The sequence below is a fragment of the Mustela nivalis genome (assembly GCF_964662115.1).
Source record: "Mustela nivalis genome assembly, chromosome: 6".
Classification (NCBI taxonomy): domain Eukaryota; kingdom Metazoa; phylum Chordata; class Mammalia; order Carnivora; family Mustelidae; genus Mustela; species Mustela nivalis.
In genome coordinates, this window is record NC_139025.1 from 89,621,313 (window position 1) to 89,643,066 (window position 21,754).

Here is a 21,754-nt window from a genome sequence, read left to right on the forward strand (position 1 = left end):
AGTCTCTTTTTACCAGAAATTAGCAAATGGTCTGAGCAAAATGACAGGGACTTAGTAAATGCACAATAAATATTTGTTAAGTAAACAAGAAAAGGCAAAACAATGCAAGGAGAAAGATTACAATGAAGAAGAGGAGTGTCAAAAATAATTTGCATATTTTACCCTTGATGCTGTCTTTATTCTGATTTTTATTTTATTTTATTTTATTTTATTTTATTTTTTAGAGTGAGAGAAGGAGAGCGAGCACAAGTGGGAGGAGCAGCAGAGGGAGTGGGGAAGCAGGCTCCCTGCTCAGCAGGGAGCCTGATGCGGGACTCGATCCCAGGATCCTGAGATCATGACCTGAGCCCAAGGCAGAGGCTTAACCCATTGAGCCACCCAGGTGCCCCAGTCTTTGTTCTGATTTAAGAGGGATTGGTTTGATTAGAATTCTCGATATTGCTATGATTCAATTACATTGACATTTGGAGCTGATATTTTCCTTCTAATCCTGTGCAATGAAAATAAAGATCTAGAGTTTCTCAGACCATAGGGAAGGGCTGCAGAGAAACCCTGATACTTTTATGATCACTCCTGTGATCCTATGTTAATATATAGAGTATTATGACCCTGAAAGGAAGCTGTTCAGCTAGGTAAAGAAACTCAAGGTCATGTACTATATATACTATCGGGAATTCCAAGAGAGACAACTTCAAACTTGAAAGCATCAACACCGTGGAGATTAATATTGTTTACTTTAACCACAGTGATATGGGAATAATTATGCCCTCTATAAAAATATTTTTGAATGTCTTAAGATGTTTCATAATATCGTCTCAACAGTTTTTTACTTTCTTCATGAAAGACCATCTGGTAGTTGAGAGGCAGCATGGTTAATGAGAGAGAGCTTGAAATCTGAAGTTGGAGCTAGCCCACACCACTTATTACCTATGAGGCCTTGGGAAAATGGCTCCACTCCTCTGAGCTTCTAATTCTAATTAGCTTGTAATTTTTGTGAGAGTTAAAAGCAATGTCAACGTCGTAAATGCTGGCACATAGGAGCTCAATGAGTGTTGGTGTCTTATCTTCACTTTTCTTCTTTTCTTCATATACAGTTTCTTTACCAGGTATAAATGCTCATTTACTCTGTTTTGGACAGCAAGGACATCATCACAGTGGAAGAAAATGACAGCCAAAGATTCTACTTAACATTACAGTCTCCAAGTCATACAAACAGAACCTGTAAATAATGCCTCAATGGTTGTCCAATGGTTTTCTTTTCTTTTCTTTTTTTTTAAGATTTTTATTTATTTCATTTGAGAGAGAGAGAGAGCACAAGCAGTGGGGAGCAGCAGAGGGAGATGCAGATTCTGCTGAGCTGGGAGTCTGATCTGGAGTTCCAGCCTAGGACTTGGAGATCACAACCTGAGCTGAAAACAGGTGCTTAACTGACAGAGTTACCCAGGTACCCCTGTCCATTGGTTTTCAATGACTTTCTCATTTCAATATGCTTAAAAAAATTAAGGTAATACCCTTAACAGTGATTATCTAAGCCAAATTACTTCTCTCCCCTTTAATATATTTTTCACAGAATACCATGTTGAAGACAAATTATAAGAAACTTAAACTTTGAGATTTTAAAAAATGAAAGAAAAATTAAAATGAAGACAAGTTAGAAAAAGAGATCAGAAAAATTGCAGAGCTGCTGTAACATGCTGGATGAGGAGGCCATGTTTTCAAATGTTGCAAAGGTAAGGAAGATATCCTTTCATTATTTTTTTGCATACTGTTTAATTTTTGTCAACCTTATTTCCATTTTCTAAGAGTCTGTGGAAGAACAGCTTAAGACCACTACTGAGCTGGGTGTTCCTACCCTTTCAGTGACCTGAAGAGTGGGAGCTGTAGAGCAGACCTCGGTGATCAAGCTAAGTGCTCCAGTCCTCTGCAGGGAAGTGCTGACTAGGAACAGAGGACACCTGCCCAACTCCAGACCCAGATGTGACCTCAGGTTGAGTATTAGTGTAGCTTAGGAGCTGGAGCTGTCCACTCACCTTGAAATTCCTCCTGGTCATGGTCTTTTCTGCAGCCGTCTGCTCTTCTTTTCCAATCTCTTGGAAGTAGGAACTTTGTGGAAGGAGAGATGAGGCATGACCTTCAGCTGGATTTCATAGGATGGAGCCACGAATGCTCAAAACTTCCCCAGTCTCATATCCACCATCTCAGACCAGCTGAGTGTGCTTTCTTGTTAGGGTATGGGCTGGCAATGCCTACATAACACACAGGAGAGTCTGTGTTGCCAGAGGCAATGGTAGGCAGGCTAACATAAGGCTGGTGGTCAGCCCTGGGATCAGTAATGTTCAGAAGACACAACTCCAGGATGGCTTCCCAGATCTGGTTCTTGAAGCTTCTGGACGCTGAGCACTGGCAGGAGGACTGGCTCTGATAGCAAACCTTTAAGAGCTCCCTGGCTAGTATTCTTGGAGGATATGATACTAACATTATTGTGGCAACAATGGCACAAGCTGCCAGCAGGAGCATTGCCTAGGTCTCTTGAGATTGATAAGGTAATGCCATGACTGTTCCACTTGGAAATCAAGCTTGGTGCCACCTATGTGGTTTTCGGTAGCAAGGAACCTGGGAACATCTTTCTTCATTATTTGTAGGACATCATGGTCTCTAGTTATTATACAAGTTTCCCTTTAAGTTATGATAAAAACCCAGAACAACATTGTATGGACTCTTCTGGGTGCTGTAAAAAAGCTACTTTAATTTTGTCAGGCTTTTTTGAATCCATCATAAGAAAAAATGAGTAATTCTTTTAAAACTCATTTTTAAAGCAGTGTTTTAAAAGGGAATAAATGATATTTTAGTGATAAACTAATACCTGAAATCTAATTTCACTTGAAATTATTTTTATTATATGAAAAATTACACTTGCAGAATACTATCTATCCATTGAAACATTTCCATTATTAAAGCAGCAAAACTAATAGATGAGAGCTATTCTTTTAGCAAACATGTGCTTTCATAAGTCTTGCCTGTCAACCCACAGCTAAAGCTCAATGGATGTAGGACAATGTACTATTGACCATAAAAGATTTAAGATGTTGTAAATATTTTTTAATAAAGATTTACTTATTTAATTTAGAGAAACAGAAAGAGTACACATGCAAACAAGGGAAGGAGCACAGAGAGGGAGACAAACAGACTCCCCACTGAGTGGGGAGCCTGGGTGCAGGGTTCCATTCTAGAACCCTGAGATTGTGACCTGAGCTGAAACCAGGAGTTGGATGCTTAACTGACTGATCACCCAGATGCCCCAAGGGCAGAGAATGTTGCCTCCTTTTTTAAAAAATTTAAATTCAATTAATTAACATATAGTTAACATATAGTATATTATTAGTTTCAGAGGCAGAGTTCAGTGATTCATAAGTCTTATATAACATCCAGTGCTCATTACATCATGGGCTCTGATCATGTCCATCATCTAGTTATCCCATCCCCCAAACCCCTCCCTACAGCAACCTTCAGTTTGTTTCCTATGATTCAAAGTCTCTTATGGTTTGTCTCCCTCTCTGATTTCATCTTGTTTTATTTTTCCCTCCCTTCTCCTATAATCCTGTTTTGTTTCTTTAATTCTATATATGAATGAAATATAATTGCCTTTCTTTGATTTGACTTATTTCACTTAGCATAATACCCTCCAGTTCCATCCAAGTCATTAAAAATGGCAAGATTTCACCTTTTTGATGGCTGACTAATATTCCTTTGTATTTATAACCATATCTTCTTTATACATTCATCTGTTAATGGACATCTGGGCTCTTTCCATAGTTTGGCTATTGTGGGCATTGCTGCTATGAACATTGGGATTTTTGGATCATTACATTTGTATCATGGGGTATATACCTAGTAGTGCAATTGTTGGGTTTTAGGGTAGCTCTATTTTCAACTTCTTGAGAAACCTCTGTACTGCTTTCTAGAGTGGATGCACCAGCTTGCATTTCCACCAACAATGTAGGAGGGTTCCCCTTTCTCCATATCCTCACCAACATCTGTCAAGTTTCCTGATTTGTTAATTTTAACCATTCTGACCTGTGTGAGGTGGTATCCCCTTGTGGTTTTTGATTTGTCTTTCCCTGATGGCAAGTGATGGTGAGCATTTTTTATGTGTTTGTTGGCCATTTTTATGTTTTCTTTGGAGAAATGTTTGTTCATGTCTTCTACCTATTTCTTGATTGGATTATGTGTTCTTTAGGTATTGAATTTGATAGGTTCTTTATAGATTTTTGGATACTAGTCCTTTATCTGGTAAAATATTTCCACATATCTTCTCACATTCTGTTGGTTGTCTTTTGGTCTTGTCAACTGTTGCTTTTGCTGCCCAAAAGATTTTATCTTGATGAAGTCCCAATAGTTCATTTTTGCCTTTGTTTCCCGTGCCTTTGGAGTCAGGTCTAGCATGAAGGTGCTGTGGCCAAGGTAACTGAGGTTGCCACCTCTGTTTTCCTTCAAGATTTTGATGGATTCCTGTCTCACCTTTAGGTCTTTCATCCATTTTGTGTATGGTGTAAGAAAATGGTCCAGTTTCATTCTTCTGTATGTGGCTGTCCAATTTTCCCAACATCATTTGTTGAAGAGACTGTATTTTTTTCCATTGGATATTCTTTCCTGCTTTAGTTGACCATAGAGTTGATGGTCCATTTCTGGGCTCTCTATTTTGTTCCATTGATCTATGTGTCTGTTTTTGTGCCAGTATCATACTGTCTTCATGATTACAGCTTTGTAATAAAGCTTGAAGTCCAGAACTGTGATGCCACCAGCTTTGGTTTTCTTTTTCATCATTCCTTTGGCTATTCAGGGTCTTTTGTGGTTCCATACAAATTTTAAGATTATTTGTTCTAGCTCTATAGAAAGAGTTGATGGCATTTTGACAGGGTTTGCATTAAATGTATAGATTGCTCTAGGTAGCATAGACACTTTAACAATATTTGTTCTCCCAATCCATTAGCATGGAATGTTTTTCCATTTCTTTGTGTTGTCCCCAATTTCTTTCATTGGTGTTCTATAGTTCTCTGAGTACAGATCCTTTGCCTCTTTGGTTAGGTTTATTCCTCATTATCTTATGGTTTTTGTTGCAATTGTAAATGGAATTGACTCCTTAATTTCTCTTTCTTTTGTCTCATTACTAGTGTATAGAAATGCAACTGATTTCTGTGCATTGATTTTATATCCTGATGCTTTGCTGAATTTCTGTGTGAGTTCTAGCAATTTTGGGATGGTCTTTTGGGTTTTCCACATAGAGTATTATGTCATTTGTGAAGAGTGAGAGTTTGGCTTCTTTGTTGATCAGGATGCCTTTTATTTCTTTTTGTTGTCTGATTACTGAGGCTAGGACTTCTACTACTATGTTGAACAACAGAGGTGATAGTAGACATCCCTGTCGTGTTCCTGGCCATAAGGGAAAATCTCTCAGTTTTTCCCTACTGAGAATGATATTCACTGTGGGCTTTTTGTATTTGGCTTTTATGATATTGAAGTAGGTTGCCTCTATCTCTACACTGTGAAGAGTTTTAATTGAGAAAGGATGCTATACTTTGTTGAGTGCTTTTTCTTCATCTATTGAGAGGATCATATGGTTCTTGTCCTTTCTCTTATTAATGTAGTATATCACATTGATTGATTTGTGGATGATGAACCATCTTGCAACCTGGGAATAGATCCCACTTGGTCTTGGTGAATAATCCTTTTAATGTGCTGTTGGATCCTGTTGGCTAGTATTTGGTGAGAAATTTTTGCATCCATGTTCATCAGGGATATTGGTCTATAATTCTCCTTTTTGGTGGGGTCTTTGATTTTTTGGATCAAGTCAATGCTGGTCTCATAGAAAGAGCTTGAGAGCTTTCCTTCTATTTCTATTTTTTGAAACAGTTTCAGGAGAATAGGTGTAATTCTTCTTTAATGTTTAGTAGAATTCCCCTGGAAACCTTCTTGCCCTGGGCTCTTGTTTATTGGGAGATTTTTGATTACTGCTTCAATTTCCTTGCTGGTTATGGGTCTGTTCAGGCTTTCTGTTTCTTCCTGGTTCAGTTTTAGTAGTTTATATGTCTCTAGGAATGCATCCATTCCTCCCAGATTGCCTAATTTGTTGCCATATAGTTGTTCATAATATGTTCTTATAATAGTGTGTATTTCTTCAGTATTGGTTGTGATCTCTCTCCTTTCATTCATGATTTTAGGGGTTTGGGTCCTTTTTCTTTTCTTTTTGATAAGTCTGGCCAGAAGTTTATTGATCTTATTAATTCTTTTTAAGAACCAGCTCCTAATTTGATTGATCTGTTCTCCTTTTCTTTTGTTTTTTATTTCATTGATTTCTGCTCTAATCTTTATTAATCCTCTTCTCCTGCTGGGTTTGGACTATATTTGCCATTCTTTCTCCAGCACCTTTAGGTGTAAGGTTAGCTCATGTATTTGAGACCTTTATTGTTTCTTCAGAATGGCTTATATTGCTTCCCACTTAGGACTGCCTTTGCTGTATCCCAAAGGCTTTGAACAGTTATGTTTTCATTTTCATTTGTTTCTGTGAATTTTTAAAATTCTTTCTTAATTTCCTCATTGACTTATTCATTCTTTAGTAGGATGCTTTTTAACCTTCATGTATTTGATTCTTTTCAAATTTCCTCTTGTGTTTGAATTCCAGTTTCAAAGCAGTGTGGTCTCTAAATATGCAGGGAATGATCTCAATCTTTTGGTTCCAGTTGAAACCTGATTTGTGACCCAGTACGTGATTTATTCTGGAGAATGTTCCATGTGTACTTGAGAAGAATGTGTATTCTGTTGCTTTAGGATGGAATGCTCTGAATATATCTGTGAATTCTATCTGGCTCAGTGTGTAATTCAAAGCCCTTGTTTCCTTGTTGATCTTCTGCTTAGATGAGCTGTCCATTTCAGTAAGTAGGATGTTAACACTCCCTGCTACTATTGTATTATTATCAGTGTGCTTCTTTAATTTTGTTTTAATTGGTTTATATTATTTGCTACTCCCATGTTAGGTGCATAATATTTACAATTGTTATATCTTCTTGTTGGATAGACCCTTTAATGATGATATAGTGTCCTTCCTCATCTCTTATCACAATCTTTTGCTTAATACCTAATCTGTCTGATATAAGGATTGTTACCCCAGCTTTCTTTTGATGTCCGTTAGCATGGTAAATGGTTTTCTACCCCCTCTCTTTTAATCTGGATATGCTTTGGCCCTAAAAAGAGTCTTGCAGACAATATACCAATGGGTCTTGTTTTTTAATCCAATCTGTTACCTTGTGTCTTTTGATTGGGGAATTTAGTCCATTTATACTCAGACTAACTTTTGAAAGATATGAAGTTAGTGCCATTGTATTACCTGTCAAGTCACTCTTTCTGTATATTTTCTCTGTTCCTTTCTGGTCTATGTTACTTTTGGGATCTCTCATTCCTAAAGGATCCCCTTTAATATTTCTTGCTGGGCTGGTTTAGTGTTCACAAATTCTTTTAGTTTCTGTTTGTCCTGAAAGGTTTTTATCTCTCCTATTCTGAATGATAGCATTGCTGGATAAAGTGTTCTTGACTGTACCCTAAATATATCATGACAGTCCTTTCTGGCATGCCAGATCTCTGTGAATTGCTCTGCTGCCAGTCTAGTGTTTCTACCTTTGTAGGTTACAGTGCTGAGCTGCTTTCCAGATTTTCTCTTAGTCTCAAATTTGCAAGTTTCACTATTACATGTTGAGGTGTTGACCTATTTTTACTGATTTTGAGGAGGAGTTCTCTGTGCATCTTGGTCTTGAATGCCTGTTTCCTCCCTCACATTAGGGAAGTGGTCTGCTATAATTTGTTCCAGTATACCTTCTGCACACCCACCCCCCTTTCTTCTTCTTCTGGGGTCCCAATTATCCTAATATTGTTTTGCTTTATGGTATAACTTACCTCTCACATTCCCCCCTCCTGATCCTGTAGTTGTTTATCCCTTTATTTTCTCAGTTTCTTTAATCTCCATCATTTTGTCTTCTGTATCATTAATTCTCTCTTCTGTCTCATTTATTCTAGCAGTTAGAGTCTCCATTTTTTCTTTCATGTCATTAATAGCCTTTTTTTTATTTTGACTTAATTAGATTTTAGCTCTTTTATTTCTCCAGAAAGGGATTCCTTAGTGTCTCCTATGCTTTTTTCAAGCTCAGCCAGTATCTTTATAAACATTTTTCTAAACTCTAGTTATGACATCTTATTTATATCTATAGTGATTAGGTCCCTGGCAGTCAGTACTCCTGCTTATTCTCTTTTTTGAGGTGAGTTTTTCCATCTTGTCATTCTTGCAGAAAGTCATCACTTTTTTATTTGTAGAGTTACACAATGCTTTTCTTAGCTCTCTAGTTAAGTTCACAGGTCTTCAGAATGATTTGATAGTTATCTAGCTGAATTCCTGGGACCAGACAAAACCAAAGTCTCCTGCTCCTCCTCCCTCTTGTCAAACTGTCCATAATGTAGTAAACATTTTGGATATTATATTCCATCCATCCATCCATTCATCCATGCGAACACCCATACTTTTATGTTTAAGAAAGAAATTACCTAATAATTTTTTGTGCTTTTATTTTTACAATAATAAATTTGATTCTCTAGGCAAAGTTATATATTTTTTTGCCATTGAGAAACATACATGGGTCCAAGGCAATGTCCCTAAAAATAACTCTCTAAATATTGCATGGATAAATACCTAGGCAGTAGAAATGATATAGATCTGATTGTTAATTCATATTACCTATTATTTTCTATTTTATCATTTTTTTTTAAAAAGTAGGGGTTTGAATTCATGACCCTGAGATCAACACCTGAGCTGAGATTAAGAGTCACATGTTTAACTGACTGAGTCATCCAGGCATACCGCTAGTAGCTATTTCAAAATAGTTTAATTCTAAAATTTGAAATATGGTTGCAAATTCCATTCAATTGTTTGAACCCTTTTAAGATGAATCTACCTTGTCATAGTATAGTTTGGAAGGAATTTTACCATCTTGTTGATGATATAGAGACAGATACTGTTAGTAATATTTTTACCTATTTGAACAATGTTCCCAGATTTTTCATTAATGAACCAATATCAAATTGGCATGTCTCCAGTGACATGTCAAAATGTCCTAGATACTTCTACCTCAAAGTTCATATGACTAATTTGAATGAAGACTTAGACAAATTATGTTTGTAGAAGTTGCAAAACTGTGAGAAATATACAAAAACTTTGGACCCACTGAATCAATTTGGAATAAAATCAATGCAATGAAGTTAAATAAACACACACATATGCACAGACACAAACACACACAGATCCACCCAAAATGTAAGATAAGGTATTTATGGAACCTTTCATTTTAGTCAACAGTATCAACTGAAATATATTTATCAAGATTATTTCTTTTTAAAAAAATCTGAAAAAATATCCGAGCTCTATTCTAATAAAAATTAAAAACAGAGTAATATTTGTGAATGAACAGGTTCATTACATAGGTGTTTATAATAGTGAACTATTCAAATAAGTAAACATCCAAATGAGATCAGTTATTAGAGTCATGGCATATTCACATGATCATGCTTCCATCAAAATGAAACTTATGAAGAGGTAGTTTCCAATGATATGGTAAGACACCTGTGTATTAATGCTAAAAACCCAGAGCTGGATGATCTTCATCTATATAAACAATTGAAATTCTATGCAAGTAAAAAATGCAACAGATATATACCAAATACTATCTTTGTCTTTCTGATACATGCTGTCTCTTGGTTTTATTTTTTGTTTCAGCTTTTTATGCTGGATATGTATTATTTTTTATAATTATATAAACATTTTTAACTCAGTTGCATAAGTACTAGATTGAAGATGCCTGGCTTGAAAGCAGTTAATGCTGATAGGCAAATGACAGTCTCCATTTGTTGAAAATCCTGGTGCTTTCCATCCTTTACCTAACTTAATTCTTACACCAAACTCTAATTCACTTAAGATTTGCAAGACCTATACCAGGCATGTATCAGCATTCTCATTTTAAAATTCAAGCTTAGAGTCCACTTTATTATTATATGATAGAAATCATGTTCTGAAACGTTAAACATAAGCCCACAGTGAAATTAATAATAACTTCATAAGTTATGATAAGAGAGATAATACATGTAAAGTACTTGCTTCAGTATTAATAGATAGAAAGCTCTTATAATTAGGTACACACATGGATGTATGCACACACACACACACACACACACACACACACAGGTAGTGGTGGTAGTAGAGGCTGTCATGGTCATTTTACAATATTTAAAGAGTTATCACTTGGAAAGGAAAGACATTTGTGTGTGTGTGTGTGGTTTTCAAAGGATTACACCAGGACAAACATGGTGGAAATTACTGCATGCAGATATCCATTAAAGGTAGAATTTCTAAGGTATTGGCTTCCTTAGCTCTTTATCTCTGGAAATATTAAAACAGTCTGAATGTTCATGTATCAGAAATATTTTATAAGGGAGATTTATACTGAGTGAAGGCTTTTTATTAGATCTTTTATTTATTTAAAGCTCTGGAGTTCTTTTAAACTACTAGGTTCTATACGTTATATTTTATCATCCTTAATTCTTAATTATTTTTCCATATTCTTCATGCATTCTATGACGAAGTACATCCTTTCTTCTACTGCTTTGTTTCAATATAGGCACTTGTTCCTGGAACCAAGAGAATGTTCTCTTCACCTTCACAGGTAGAAACTTTTTCACATTATTGCTGTCTGGGTTTTAAATGGCCATTACAAACAAATGTGAAATTTGCATGAACCTGATAAGATGGATGTTTTCCAAAGAAATCAAATATGATCTCCTTTCCACAAGACAGGGCAGGTGGTGTCTCAGAGGCTTAGTCTGGGCAATGATTTAGAATTTGGAGCCAAAGGAGGCGGAGACAATTAGCAGAGGCAAATCTTAGGGGTTTCCAAGGTCAGTACACAAGGTAAACAGTGTGGGAACAGTTGCCAAAGCCAAATGGAACAAAACAAGGAGGATAAACCAATTCTCAAAGCCAAGAGGGTAAAGAGCAAGAGCAGATGATTTCTGAAATGGCTTAGAGCAATGTAAAAAAGGCAAGAGTGGAGAAACTCTCCAATCTGAATTTCAGATTATGCCACACCCACAGCCTCAGGGAGTGTGGCAGGAAAAGGCAGATGCCTGAGCTCTCACTAAATTGATGTTCTGAGACAACATTAGTTTATTTAAAAATATTTAATGAACACATGAGTAAATAATTTTGCTAAGTACAATTAAAATAAAAAGAAAGAAATGGGCATGGCTCTTGTTCTCAAAGAGCTTACTTTCCAATGGAAGGGAGAGAAGTAAATAGAAATATAATAAAAAATGTAAAAATATATGTTATCCATAAATTATTCAGTAAAGAAAAATGGAATTGCTTTTTGCCTGGTTAGGTAAATATGTAAGTGAGCAAATATGAGAGGAAGAATGGAAGCAATTCAAAAGAAAACATTTCTAAAACTTTCCATTACACTATTTTTTAGATTTCTCATTAAGTACATTTAACTTGAATTTAATTTATGAAAACAAATACATGAAATGACAATTCAAAACTTTCAAGGTTAGGAGGACACTGCAAATCAAGCAATCCATGCATTCTGCATGAAGTCACTGTGGACCAGAGTTGTGGAAGGATTTGCCCAAATCTCATAGTAGTTTTATTTGTTAAGTTCTACTTGTCTAATTAATAAGCATTCACAGGAAATGATTGTTTATGTGAGTCCATATTAACTAGTGTTAAACTACCCTTTATTAGGCACTTTTATAAACTAATTAAATTGTATGTTAATGAGTTTGCTTAACAGCTGAAAGCATTAAGACTGATAAACTTGCTAAAATTGATACACAGAAATTTATACAATTCTCAAGCTATGTGATGGTTGACTGATGTATACACTAACACTGTGAGAAAATGCCTTTTGGATTCAATATTGTTTCTTTTGGTGTTTCTTCAGTAGGTAGTATTAGGACATGTTTTAAAAAAATCTTTATTATTTAAAAACATTTTTTATAGATTTATTTATTTGTATGAAAGAGCAAGAGAGCAGGGGGAGAGGCAGAGGAAGCAGGAGAGAGAAAGAGAATCTTTTTTTTTTTTTTAAAGGTTTTATTCATTAATTTGACAGAGAGAAATCACAAGTAGACAGAGAGGCAGCCAGAGAGAGAGAGAGAGGGAAGCAGGCTCTCCGCTGAGCAGAGAGCCCGATGCGGGACTCGATCCCAGGACTCTGAGATCATGACCTGAGCCAAAGGCAGCGGCTTAACCCACTGAGCCACCCAGGCGCCCCGAGAAAGAGAATCTTAAGCAGACTCCATGCTGAACGCAGAGCCCAGTGCTGGACTTGATCTCATAACCCTGAGATCACGACTTGAGACGAAAACCAAGAGCCGGACACTTAGCTAACTGTGCTACTCGGGTGCCATTAGGACATGCTTTATTACAAATATTCTATCTATCTAATCAAATGGTAGTGTGAATCATGCCATCCATCTCCTTTCCACTGCCTTTAGACCTAGTTGTTTAATGTTTTCTCTTATGACAAAATGCTAGCTATACAGAATGGTACTGAAACTTGTATTCATCTGTGATGCTGTCTACATTTCTTTTCAAGAGTCACTGAAAAAAACAAGTCACTGAGGACACTAAAATATAAAATATGATCTACTTAGAGATGCACAATGGCTTTTGTTTTACAGTATCCTACTTATAACTTTTTTGGTAATGAACTCAGAGGATGAACGGCACCATTTGCTTGGATTTCCGTGAGAAATCTCACACACAGAAAGGTCACAGTGTGTTAATGACAGAATCACCAAAAAACACAGATGTGAATTAAATACAAGATTTTTTCCTAGAAGCTCATTCTTTTCCAATAACTATGGAATTTATAAAGCTCAATAAAGACATAAATTCTTTGTAGCCTTCATTTGAGTTAGTATAAAAAACTATTTGCAGAACCAGCAAGGTTTTAAAGGAAAAGGGTATTAGTATTATGGATATATCTGCCAATGCAAAGTAATCTTGGGATTAAAGTTTTTCTATTTTCAGCCATTTTCTTAGACAACGCTTCAATATTCAAAAACATATGGTGTTTACAATTTTACCCACAGGCTATTTTTCCAAAATGACTTCACTGATGGGCAATCACAGGATTTTCAGAATAGATTTTCATTTCTGAATTCTATTTCCTCCCCTCTTGTTTGACTCTTAACCCTTTGCTACAATCACGTCATTCACCAAGATAAGTTAATGAATTTATTATATTGTGGGAGTAGTAAAATCGCATGTTTCCTTTAACAACCTATGTAAAGTAGGAGTAAATTAATAATTTTATTTCTACATATAAATATATAAACACAAGGATGTTGTGTATACATGTACAACTACTTGTTTTCTATCTACAAATAGATATTTTACGAGTCTGTAAATTGATGGAAGTTGGACCAGTTTTACTTAGTGTGAAAGTCTAGCACAACATTTTAGCCATGAGAACTACTCATAATAACAAAGAAGTTTAATAATCCAGTAGATATATTTTCATGTATTTTGAGTGCCAAAACATCTATGATACTACTCTTGGAGTCCAGAGCATTTCTAATTGGTCAACAGACGTGGATTGATGGTTTTGCTGACATTTGGGAAGTAGTAATTTCTAGCTGTGCTTTTGTGAACCTGTGCTCTTTCTGAGACACATGAAATGCATGTTAGTTAATTTCTATATTCTGCCAGCAACACAAACTGAGCATTATTGGGGACTAAGCAATGTGGAAGCAAAGTCATTTGTCCATTACACAGATAGGAGACGCTGGACTAGAATTTGAATCCAGATCTGTCTGAATCCAAAGAACCAAAATAAAGAGACTGGGAATGACAGACTTGTATGGCATATAGTGATGCTCTATTGAGGTAGCCTATTGATTATTTCTACTAGGCCACTATTGATTATTAGAGTGCATATTGATGATTAAGGAGTTGGAAGATTGTCTTCACTTACAGGCATGCAATCTGTCCAAGTGCCAGTAGAGCAGAAGGGATTCGAGGTAGTTGATGCACTATTTCTGGATACATTCAGATCTAGGTTGGGACTCTGGTTATGTTGCATTTTAATTACACAAATGGGCAAGTTATTGACCTTTCAGTTTAAACATTTCTCATCAGTAAAATATGCTTCTTAATAGCACCTCACAAATATGATTAGTGAGCTTTTTTGAGATATCCCATGTGAAGTCCACTGTAAAGATTGCTTAGTATACCTTAAAGCACTAAATAGTGTGGTGTTGTTATTGTGAAATTTCAAAGTTATAAAACCATGGCTTTATTATAACACAGAAATAATAATAATAATAATAATAATAATAACATAATTTTTAAATAGGCTCCATGTCCTGCCCAGCATAGAGCCCAAGGTGGGGCTTGAACTCATAACCCTGAAATCAAGACCTGAACCCCGATCAAGAATCAGATGCCTAGTCAATTGAGCCACCCAGGCACCCCTAACAGAGAAATTATTGATCTTAAATATTCCTAAATGGGACAGAAGTCCACCAAATTAGCATAAGGGATAATTACCATAAAAGATAAGTGAGTGTTCAGGATTGGAATACCTTAAATGGCAGTTGATGGAACATAGTTTAAAATTCACGTTTTGTGCTCTGTTCAAATGGTAGAAACAGTAGACAGCTGCTTTTAGCAGCCCTGCCTAGTGACCTGGCACAAAAGAAAATTGCTTGATATTCTAAGGTGGCTGGAAGGAAATGAAAACCTAATGAAAGTGCCTATTTTTTTAGTGGAAAACTTGAGTTTCCAGTAAATTTAATAGCCTGCCCCAAGTTTTGTAGGTGGCAGAGCCACGATTCCCGCTCAGGTCTAACCTGCCCCTATGCCTCTGTCCCCTCTATGATGTCATGAGTTTAAGTGAACTCTTAACCTGCTTGTGGAAGGTACCTGCGTGTGTCAACCCAGGTCAGTTTCTAGAAGTGTGCTTAGCCTGGGGGCAGCAAGTGCCAGCGAGTTAACCTTTTAGGATAGCCCCGCAACCAGTGTGGGACAAGAGTTAGTGGTTAAATAGTCCAGCTTTACCACCGACGGTGACACAATTTTAAGGCATGTGCCGCAATGTCTCTGAGGTTCCCCAGCCAAAAGGAGCCTCATTTTTCCACAGCGGTAGCCCCCATACCAACGCCTCTATAGGTTTTCATTCTCTTCCCCATTGTTTCTCCTCCATTTCCCTCACAGTTCTTCCTAGGCTCATCTCCAAATAAAATGCCTGCGCCCACATCCTGGCTTTCTTTTGGAAGACACTAAAAGATCCAGTGTATAACACGGTTGAACGTGGCATTGCGTTAGCAGAAGGAGCTGCGCATGCTCAGTGTCCTTGTTCTCCTAAGGAGTTTCCTCTAAACAATTGCTGAACCAGTCATTCCATTGCATTTGCGGTGGAAATTCTGGAATGGATGATCCCTGGGGTCCACCCAATTTTAAAGCCATCATTCTGTGGGTTTTGTTATTCATCTCAATTCTTAGAACTTGTCCTTGGTAACCAGAAGAAGCCTGCAAGCTTGTCGTGGGTGAGTACAGGTCATTGAAGTAGCACATTCAGTCTTATGAGAAATAAATTGCCTTTTTTTTTTTTTTTTCAATTCAAAACCAGGTATAGTCTTTAAACTATTTCCTTAGATAAGTCAGTTAAGATCGCTGGGCCTATTCTAACAAAATGCATTAAGTTTTTAATAAAAAAACTACGCCAGATGGGATTTCTTTTGGTTCCAAGATGTATGATTTTAAAATTCCTCAGGATATCCAATTTTGAAAGTTTTAATATACTTTTTTACATTTATCTTTTTCTAATTTTAACATCAATCTGTGTTCATTGTAAAAAATTTGGGAATAACAGGCACTGTTGAAGTAGAAAATAAAAATAGTATTTTTTCTTTCCATTCCATTTTATTCCATTTCCATTCCATTTATACTTGTATATATAGATATAGATCATCACATACACATAAATACACATATATAAATATGTACTTAAAATTAGAATCAAGTTTATAAATAGTTTGTATCATTTGAAAAACTTAACATTGTCTCACTGTATTTTCCAATATTAATCAATATTCTTCAAAACATTCTACCCCACAATTGATTTGATCCTTTTTTCACTTGTGAACATTAACCCCATTTCTTATATGTCACTATTATATTAAAAAACTTTTAGAAATGTTTGTTTGAATTTCTGATTTAGAATAAATTTCTAGATACAGAATTACTGGCTCCAAGGGTAGGAACACCTCTGTTTCTCAATACATTTTGATTTGAAAAAAGTCAGCATATTCCAACTAGGAGCGTATGAGGTAGATTTCTTTTTTAATAAATAATTTTAATAGCATTGAAGAAAAAGATTAAAAAGTGAACCCCATAATTAGCTGAGTTGTAGAAAGCTGTGCCCAGTATTTTCAAGAGCTATGCATTCTAAAAAAGTCACTGAGAACACTGTTCTGAGCTTCCTTTGCCTTTGCTGTTGACGTAAGCCACAATTTAAATTTAATGTTCTTTCCCGGGGAGGACCCAATTAGGATGCACATCCTAAAAGCATTGTGGTCTGGTAGAATTGTAGGGAAGAATTTCTTATTCACACATTTTTGTTCATTTGAGGAGGAGGCCGAGTTGGCGCTCGTTCTCTGTGACCCTGGAGGAAAGCAAGAGAGCGATGGAAGCTTGACCCTCTGCTTTGGGCCAAAAGAAAAGAAAAAAAAGAAAAAAAAAAGACACAACTTGGTGTTGTACAAGCAGGTGGCTGAACATAAAACACAAATATGGAGTTACAAAATTTTCTTTCACTCTATAGAAAAAAATTTGCTGATATCTCATTTGGATGTTTTCTTTTTTTATTATCGTATTATGCATGGAAAATGGTACTTAAAAAGCCATAATCCATTGCTAAAGGCATTAGTTTTCTTTTACAGTTCAGGCACAAATGCAATATGCCACGAACGACGTGTTACCTTCCTCAATGTTTCTTCTAATAAACAGGGTAAGATAGTGGTCCTTGGGAATTTTGAAGCTCGAAATTTTCAACTGGGAACTGTGGTGAGGAGAGAGAGAGTTAAAACCACAGAAGGAACTCCAAACCCGGCTAACATAGTCCATTATTAAAGGAGACACTTTCCTACATGAGAATAAACTTACTAAATGATTCTCTCCTTCCGTGAGGTATTTAAGGAACCGTTTAAGTGCACAAAAAAATATTTTGTGGTATCAGAAAGCCTTTGAACGTTTCAGCTGAGAAATTTAATAGCCACCTTTTTCAGAGCCACTCAGGGATTTTTCAGCAATTGGGTTTGAACCTGTAGGCACATGTCATGTGGTGAGCTGTCCTCTGCAGGCCCCAAGTCCTACCCTGTAAACCTCAGTATTTTGTTTCTCCTCCCTTCTTCCCTCTGTCTGCTCTGTTTATGTATGTGGGAGAGGCCTGTTGAGTGTGGCTGATGTCTCCCAGCTGTGGCCTCTCCACTCACCCTAATTTCTTTCTCCATAGCTCATTTGGACCCAAGCAGTGGTGAAATTGCTGACTGGTGAGTGTGTCCTGCCACGGAAGCCATAGGCAAGACATGGCCATCACCAAAAGAGCATGAAGGATGGAAAACACCATCTGGACCATGCAATTTAAATACCATAAACCTCTCTTTTTTCATTTAAGAAAAATCAGCCATGCAGCCTTTTGTTGCTTTCTGCTGTGGCCAAAAACCACTTAGGTTGCAATCCTCTGTTAGTGAAAGAGAAAGTCCAAAGGGACTCTAGAAGATGCATTGCCCTCTTTTCAAGTTTTATGTGCAGCTTTTTTTGGCCCATATCTCTGTGGACCTTTACTCTGCTCAGAGCATGGAAAGTGCCTCCCAACTGTACATCTGTCATCGATCACCCTGAGAGAGCTCACTAGGCTTCCTGGGAATTTGTGTTCCAGTTGTCGTGAGACCAGGAGAGTTTGTTTTCTGTTTATGTACAACCAATAACCCAAGAACAAGCGGGGCATTTTGGAGAGTTCTATGCATTTATGGAAAAAAAAATCACAAAAGTGCTCCTTTCTGATTCTTAACCAGATTTAGTCATTCATTGGCTTTTATTCCAGAGAGTTATGTTATTACATTTTTATTTATTTTTATTTATTTTTTAAGATTTTATTTATCTATTTGACAGACAGGGATCACAAGTAGGCAGAGTGGCAGGCAGAGAGAGAGGGAAGCAGGCTCGCCGCTGAGCAGAGCCCAATGCAGGGCTCGATCCCAGGACCCTGAGATCATCACCTGAGCCAAAAGTGGAGGCTTTAATCCACTAAGCCACCCAGGTGCCCCGTTATTATATTTTTATAGTGGTATTTTTATAAAAGATTTTATTTATTTGAGGAGCACCTGAGTGGCTCAGATGGTTGGACACCTTGGCTTTGGCTCAGGTCATGATCTCGGGGTCCTGGGATTGAGCCCCGCATCAGGCTTTCTGCTCAGTGGAGATTCTCTTTCTCCCTCCTCCTCTGCTGCTCCCCATGCTCGTGCTCTTGCTCTCTGTCAAATAACTAAACTTAAAAAAAAAAAAAGATTTTATGTATTTGAGAGAGAAAGAGAAAGAGCGAGCCTGTGTTAGCAAGGAGGGGTGGGTGGGGGGGGGGAAGAAAGAATCTGAAGCAGACTTCCCACTGAGCATGGAACCTGACATGGGGCTTAGATCTCACAACCTGAGCCGAAACCAAGAGTCAGATGGTTAGCCGACTGAGTCATCCAGGCACCCCTATAGTGGTATTTTATAACAAACAATGATCTGGTTGCTTTTTTTAAATTGACATTTAAGACTGAGTTCTCTAGCCATGAGGGTAATTCAATAATGGTTTTCTCAGTGATTGGGTTCATCATAAATAGCATTCATCTCTGTTGAGGGAGGTAAGAGAAATATTGCCCTAAAGTAAGGATAATACTGGACTCAGGGTTAGAGACGCAGCTCTGTCACCAACCAGATGTGTGACCTGAAGGAAATCACCTAACTGTTTTGACCTCAGTGCCCTCATCTGTGAAAGGAGAGCTGAGATCCTCTTCCCTTCTTTTCTATCATTATGCTCAGTTGGCCCACATACAGTACATCATTAGTTTGACAAGTCATTGGTTTTATATAAGACCCAGGGCTCATCACATGTTGTGCCCTCCTTAATACCCATCAGATCTTCTTCGTTTCTGCAAACCCAAACTTCTTCCTAAATCTTCGGAAGGCAGGTTGAGAAGGAAAGTAATAATAAATAGTTGCCATTAGATCAGGCCTATGAAGTGCCAGCAACCTGGAAGAATGCGTGAAATGCTCTACATGCATTGTTCTTTGCTGTCATTAAAGGGAGCAGGTACTGCTATCTTATCCATTATAAGTGATGAGATTGAGACTTAGGACATTTAAGGGATTCCCTAATGTCACAAGAGGTAGACCTGGAATAAAAGCTCAAGTCTCTCCAGGACCAAAGCCTGACTCCTCAAAATTGTTGAGCATTTATTATGAACACTGGTTTCCATACATTATCCCTTTAATATTCAGAATAACGCTAAGTCTAATAGCATCATTCCTATTATGGAGATGAAGGAACTGTAGCTTAAAAATTCCAAAGCCTACTAAGAGTGACATGAAAGGTGTAGAGTAAGAGAACCAGGATTCCTTCCTTAGCAGCCACAATCTTTCTGTCACATCAGAAGATAGCTTGGACATACTCTATGTTGTTGGATAACTAGCTAGCATTTTGTTTACTTTTAAATTTTGGCTTTGATTTTAGATGGGCATGTTTGAATTCATTAAGCCAAAAGTTAGGTAACATCATGGAAAATGTTATTTATTCTCATCATCTTTGGACAAGACAATAGAACAAGTTTAACTTAAGCTCCTAGACCCCAAACAAAAACCTTGGAAGACCCAAAGGATTGACAGGTGGGCTGGTGGGGAAGAATGAAATCACTAAAGTCAGATTCACGCTCTTCATTTTTCTAGAGTAAACTTCTGAAAGTCAGATAACTTACTATCTTGAAATCTGGAGAATATGACAGAACATTTGCTCTCTCTCTCTCTCTCTCTCTTTTTTTTTCACCATGACAGTTTTTATAAAGGCATGAATGAAAGTGGGTATTGTATATTGGAACCTTATCAAGTGATCGCTATCAAAAAGGGAGACTGCAGTGTGAACATAATGCGTTAGTATCAGCCAGAACTTGGCTACTTGGTCAACAGTTGGAGCAGCATTTATCTCTCATTGTTGATGGTTTCCAAACCAAAACAGAATCATTTGCGAAGTGTGAACAAACTCATATTCCTGGGCCCCCACCGGTTATACTGAATAAGAATTACTAGTGGGTGTGCCCAGGGCACCTGCATTTCTAAAAAGCTCCCACTGACTATACACCGATATGCCGCCAGGTTGGGGAACCACTGAGCTAGGTTTGCAATCCAGCCTCTAAGCAGTCTGTCTCTGTCTCTGTCTCTCTCTCTTTAAATTTAATTTATTTATTTTTTCCTCAGTGTTTCTAAGCAGTCTCTTGAAGGAGGTCTCTGAGAGGCAGTAGCGATGCTGTTCTCAGCTACATTTTGATATTTTAAGGAAGGCTTAATGAGAAAAGTCACCAGGAAACTCATTTAAATGCCACTATTTAAGACTGAGACCTGAGTCACAGAGAAATCCCCAAAATTTTTGTAATTTTTTTTTTGTTTTGCTCAAAAGCATAATTCTTCCATTTTTTTTTCCTTTTGAAGGAATAGGCACTAAAAATTTAGTCCATGCTTTCTATTTTCTGTAGATGGAGGAGAATGGAAACAAAGAAAATGTTTTGCTTTTCATTCTGAAAGTATGGTGCATTCCTTTTATGAAGAAACTTGGTTCAGAATGCACTGTAAAGAAAATTAAGCATCAGTTTTCATGAATTCTCTAGAGAAATATGTTTTAGAAATGTGTGCACCATATATCAGAGTATTTTACTTCCTTTAAAGTCAAACCATATATTTTGATATGCTCTCAATTTAACAAAGTGCATCAGTTCTAAAGGACAAACATTTCGGTATTATTAATTTGCTTTAGATTTATAATGTCTTTTTTCCATTATGGATATGATTTAGGTTTTAATTTTTTTCCCATATTCTTCTCTTAGCAATTAAATAGGTTTGCCATGAGGTTTTTGTTTTTTGTTTTGAGTTGATGAGAAGGGCAAGAATTATATTTGGGTCAGTGTGTGCAAAGAAGGAATAGGAATCCTCTGTGGATTATAAAAGAATGAGTAGATTTTTACAAAATGAAAGGAGAAACTAATATTGCAGATGTTCAGGATAAAATCAGTTTCTGGGAAAAACCTTAAATCAAAGATTGTAAGTTCTGTAAATTTTTGAAGTCATAGTATACTTCATTTAAAATAAAACTTTTTTTTTTCTCTAGCTAGTTATGGTTAGAGTTATTTCTTATCAATTAAGTCAGTTAAGGAAGTACTAATGGCAGGTCTAAGGAAAAATCATTCTTTTACCACTTTTTTTGTGAACAGTTTGGTTTAGCTGCTGTGTCTTTTTCTAATAGCTGCATATTCCAAGATCAGTATCTAATTTATGTGTGAGAAACATACTTTTTTTTTTTTTAAGGCAAAGAGAAAATCAGAATGTTATGCGTCTATTCCATTGATTTCA

General features: G+C 36.8%; 1 long non-coding RNA gene across 1 annotated transcript in view; it reads left to right on the top strand.

Moving 5' to 3' along the window:
* The first annotated feature begins 1,308 nt into the window (after window positions 1-1,308).
* LOC309867195 overlaps window positions 1,309-21,754 on the top strand; it is a 34,184-nt gene continuing 13,738 nt past the window's right edge. Inside the window, exons 1-2 of the long non-coding RNA XR_014313036.1 lie at window positions 1,309-1,444; window positions 1,571-1,730. This is a non-coding gene — a long non-coding RNA (uncharacterized lncRNA). The remainder of the gene's footprint in view (window positions 1,445-1,570; window positions 1,731-21,754) is intronic.